General features: G+C 39.2%; 1 protein-coding gene and 1 long non-coding RNA gene across 12 annotated transcripts in view; both read left to right on the top strand.

Moving 5' to 3' along the window:
- The window catches only part of LOC104003535 (uncharacterized), a 28,509-nt gene extending 23,593 nt beyond the window's left edge, over window positions 1-4,916 (top strand). Inside the window, exon 2 of the long non-coding RNA XR_001710744.4 lies at window positions 540-4,916. This is a non-coding gene — a long non-coding RNA (uncharacterized LOC104003535). The remainder of the gene's footprint in view (window positions 1-539) is intronic.
- Window positions 1-5,355, top strand: part of PBX1 (PBX homeobox 1) — a 326,500-nt gene that overhangs the window by 165,150 nt on the left and 155,995 nt on the right. The gene's annotated exons all lie outside the window — the stretch shown is intronic.

The raw sequence follows: 5,355 nt of genomic DNA, 5'->3' as shown, positions 1-5,355 counted from the left end.
GTAAGTGCTCTTTCTCTTTCTCCCTCTGTCATATATGTATGTCATACAAACAGAAAATACAAATGACTTCTCTAGCCAGGCTTCCCTTGGCCACTCTTTTGGCTTCCCTGTGCCACAATGGAAGAAGATGAATTGTCTTGTGCCACATATAAAAATACACTAACACTAACAATAGATGATGAGGTAAAAGAAAATCACAAAAAAATCTTATAATGGTTTAAGAAAGTTTGTAAGTTTGTGTTGGGCCACATTCAAAGCTGGTCTGGGCCGCATGTGGCTCATGGGCCACAGTTGGACAAGCTTGCGTCTAGACAATGTTAATGATACGTTTCATGTCTAATATCTTAGTTTTCTTCACAGATGCCCATTGCAATAGCTGCAGATTTTTTTTTTTTTTTTTTTTTTTTTTTTTTTTTTTTTTTTTTAGTGCCCATTCTAGTAGCAACAAAATGAGGGGAAAGCAACTCAAGTGCCTCATTAAAATGGGGAATGGTCTGCAATTTCTAAACCACTCTTCCTTTCTTGTATTCCTCTTTCAGGCAAATATGCAGCATTCATCTTTGTTGCCTCTCCAGGTGTGAGAGGCAGTGTAACATCCAGGCTGTTTACATAACTTGCGGAGTGTTTTACAATGTACTCTGCAGACAATTGCTGGGATCCCTTTATTGTCTTTTTAAAGATGCCTATACAGGTGGGTCCTTTTTCAGTTTTTGAATGACGAATGCTGTGGTATCATAGGAAAAAGAGGAATCTCTGGGTTAGCTTTTCATTAGAAAATCCTTTGTCATGTTTAAGCTCCTAAGCAGGCAGCTTGAACCCCCCCACCCCCTTCCTGCATCCAGTAGACTTGCAGGGAATGAGAAGGCAAAACCGGCGTCTGTGATTGTCCATTCTTCTTTGTCAGGCCTTTCAGAGTTCCTGTTCTAGAGGGACAAATGACTGGAGGCCATGATACAGACTAATGGTGCATAAGCCCCCAAAGGTTTGGATTGAATTGAGGCTCAGCTGACTTCACATTTTTAGGTCTTCAGTATGTTTATTTGTCCCTCACATAGCGGCTTGATCTGTCTGCCTGTGTGTTCACATAGTTAACCAGAAACGCTAGGAGGAAGTTGTACCAGTGGGATACCTCCTTAGGATTCAAGGGCCTCCCGTGTAACCATGTTCTGCACATCAGCTCTCTTTGCTCCTCTCTTGATCTGCGTGCTTCCCCTAACTTGCTTCTGCTTGCATGGCCTTATCTTCTCTAACGCCTTTCTGCTTCCTTACAAGTTTCAGCCACTGGTGGTTTGCCAAACTGGCTGATTACCCATAAACACACAACATGGTTCTGTTTTGCTCCTAGCAATCCTTAAACCATTGCATGTCTAACATTCTCAGACTAATTCACAAATCAGAAACATCTGATGCCCAACCCATACCAAATGCATTTCAGGGCAAAAATTATGCTCCTATAATGTCTGGCTTCCTGTCTTCAAGGCACTTTGCTTACATGACTGAATCCTCACTGTGATGTGTAGCTCTCCATCATTTTTGAGCAAGAAAGCTAAGATGGATAAATAAGTGACTTGCTCAAGACAACTAGAGTGGTTGGCACCATGATGGGATTGGTTGTCTTATTTTTCAGTTGGTACATGGAGTCTTCGATGACCCCAGGATTTGGAAATGAAATTTAACCACCTTAGAGCTTCTGGAATTTTCTTCTCTTGTGTTCAACTGAAAGTTTCTGACTGCCCTGGGTGAATTAGATGTTATCTTACTGGAAAAGTATTATACTGCCTGGTTTCTTCTATAACCATTTTAACCTTAAAAGCTTAATCTGTTTTTAACAAAATTAAAAATAATTTGTAGCTATAGTGGAATGACCAGAGTTTGTGCCCAGTGTTTACCTGTGAGCATTTTCTTTTTGCATACAAACGTTTTGGTCAACCCACGGTTGCCTCCTCCAGGAACAGAATCTTTTGATTCAAATACATTGATTAAAATTTACAGAGACTATGGTCTTTCCCTGCCATGGGTTTAGTGTAGAGAAAATGGGACAGGATGAGAATGATGATTCCTAAGTCTACTTGTACATTACTTGAATAGCTAGACAATGACCCTGCTGGCCCAGTTATTTTAGCCATGCAAACAGTGATTAGCAAAGATTGCCACGTGATCAGTTTACTCAATCGTGTGGCATTCAGCCATAAATATGGCTGGAACCAATGAATTAACCAAAACATCCTGGTCACATCTGGGATATAAATAGATTCATGCTAAAGCCACATCAGGGAATTTTATAAAATTGTAAGCATAGCCACTTACCACATTGAATTAGCACTACGCTTGACATCTATTGAGTATAAAATAGAGGTCTATGGAGTATAAAATGGTCTTTAGAAAGTCTTTTGGGAAGATAAGTATTTCCTATAACCTATAATGACAAAATAATGTTTTACTAGTAAAAGCAGCTCTGTACCTCACACTGTGAAACAATTTTACAGTTCTTCAAAAAAGAGTTCTCCAAGCACATCTAGGGGATCTAGAGGCCCGTCTGGAACATCGAGGTTCCAGAGGCACTTCTAGGCGAAATGGCATTGTCAGAATCCCTTCATGTGGAGGCAGAATTGGGGCTCAGCTTTTGTCTTAGTGCTGTTTTTACCCCCAAGAGATTCACTTATGCTTCCATAATGCAGGAAGAAACCTTCGCTTTGGTTTTCTGTGTTCCCTCAGCTACTATTTTTGATCACTTCATTTTGGTGAGATGCTTGAGCAGTGCAATATGGTGTTATGGTTTTGCTGGAGCTCAACACCAAGCTTTGTCTTTATTAAGTTACACACCCCTAGGGATGAAGATTTTGACCCTTTAGCATCTCCTGAGTTATTGCACTCACCCCTTGGCATGCTCATAATGAACATGTAATGAAATTCAGTAATTAACTTACTTAATTTATGTATTCATTTAATGTGTGCCCTTAATATCTGCCTTATGATCTAAGAAAATCTCTACAATTCTGTTGTTTTTGATTGTAAGATTCTAGAAGACAGGGATTATGCCTAAGTAGTTTTATTTACCATTCACTGTGTCACATTAATAAAACTAAATCAGGTTATAATTCAGAGGAATGTAATTCTTATACAGGAGATTTTAACAGTTTGTAAGTACTAACATAGTTTAGAAAGTTCTGTAATTTGGAGCAGAGTGCTATAGTTCTTTGGGGTATATCTTCTCTTTTGCCTCATCCACTTGCCAGGTAGCAGTGGCTTTTTATTCTTAAGTCTTAGAGATGCATTTAGAGTTACATACAGACATATGGTGGAAAGGGGTCTTGAGTTGATTTGGGGCAAAAGGCAACCGTCCCCATGCACTAGAGATGAATCATGCCTACCTCCCTTTGTCATGGGAAGTGGCGGCCACTGCCACATCTGCTATGAGGCTCTTCGCCATCGTTGGCTGCTGGAAATTTGGATACAGGTAAATGGTATATAAGGCTTCTTTTTGCTTGTGCACCAGAAGTCTTTGTCCCAGCCTCCAGATTAGCAGGCAGTACTCCCCTCTCCCAACCTGTAGGAAGTACTTGTGAAAAGTTATCTATCCCTGGTCTGAGTGGGAGGTTCTTAACCTCATTGATGTTTTAGTGTGACTTGTCTACATTTGTGTGCTCCCTTCGTCATCTGCAGAGGCTATGAGAAAAGAAACAAATGAACAAAAAGTGGAGATAGCGCCTTCCTATTCATTCTTCATTTGGTATGGTTATAGTTAAGAGAGGTGAGCTAGGCTGGGCGTGGTGGCTCATGCCTGTAATCCTATCACTTTGGGAGGCCAGAGTGGGAGAATTGCTTGAGTCCAGGAGTTCAAGACCAGCCTGGGCCACATAGTAGACCCTGTCTTAATTAAAAAATTAGCCAGGCTTGGTGATATGTGCCTGTAGTTCCAGCTAGTCTGGAGGCTGAGGTGGAAGGATTGCTTGAGCCTGGGAGACCGAGGCTGCAATGAGCCATGATCGCGCCACTACACTCCAGCTTGGGTGACAAAGGAGATCTTGTCTTAACAAAAAAAAAAAAAAAGAGAGAGAGAGAGAAATAGATTGGTGAACCATTTTAGGCCTTGCTTCTTGGAGAAGTCAGCAAGAAGCCCACAAGTGTTGAAAAGGTTCTGCACAAATGTGCTCCCATTTCCTGTGCAAACCAATAATTTGCTTGTTTTCCAAAAGGATAGAAGTAATTCATAATTTTCAGAAATTATTTATTATCATTATAACATTTCCCCACAGGCAGCAGATAGCCCATTATTCAGAATTATAATGTATTTTGATTTAGACAAGGCCAGAATAATGAAATTGGAAGAAATGCAGAAAATATGGGCATTAATGTTAACTAAACATACTTCATTCAACAGAAGGAGGGAAGCTCTCTCAGCCAAAGAATTGTTTATTTTCCCAAAAATGCATATATATAAATTTTTTTATTCAGGGCCTCTGGTTTTTAACTTTATAACACCGGTTGAGTAATTTTTAACTGCAGGATGCATCTCTTTCCCGATATTCTCCCCACCCACCGCAACATATTTCAGTTTAAATGGCCTGTTATTTTTCTTCATAGAGCTGTGTCTCTGCATGGGTGAGAACTACAAAACCAGTCAGGAGGAATTTGATACGCCAAGTGGGCCAGCTCATTATAACTTCTAGGAAACCACAAGATAATTGTAGGGTTACTGCTGGTAGGCTCCTCAGCATTGTGTTAGGCGTTTATACTCTTCTCTGTTCAACTTGCAATAGCCACTTCTCTTTTCAGTACATTTTGTAGGACATCTGAATAAAGGTGGTTGACAAGCATTTTCAAGCAGAATTTTCAAGGCAGCATCCAGGAATACTTGGTAACTAACCTCAGAGGTTTAAAAAAGTAAAAAATAAAAATATGTGGTTGAATTCTTACAGTGAGTAGGAAATTAATCTTAGATTGCCTGTATCAAATTGAGCCTCTTTATTGATATGAAGTGAGTTTTCCCTAAATGATAACCTATTGATAGATCTGCTCACTATGAAATGGACAGATTCTGCCTACTGAATTACCTTCTGCTATTTATCCTTGTGCTTCTTTTTTTCCTTCCTTTTTCCCCTTATCTTTATCATCCAAAAACATTTTTTAAGAATTTATTTATGCAAATTAACACAAACTTTTAATATGGATATCAAGATTTCAAAGATATTGTGTAACTATGTATATATACATAATATAGACATATACATATATGTAACTAATAGGAAGCACTTATTTGGCATTTACTACAGGTATATGCTTTGTTCTATTCTCAACATGTTTCAGGCAGTTTATTTAACCTTTTGAAAGAAGTAGATATGGTAGGTATATTAT

Source organism: Pan troglodytes, chromosome 1 (assembly GCF_028858775.2).
Source record: "Pan troglodytes isolate AG18354 chromosome 1, NHGRI_mPanTro3-v2.0_pri, whole genome shotgun sequence".
Taxonomy (NCBI): Eukaryota; Metazoa; Chordata; class Mammalia; order Primates; family Hominidae; genus Pan; species Pan troglodytes.
Note: the sequence above shows the minus strand (reverse complement) of the source record. Positions and strands in the feature narration are given on the sequence as shown.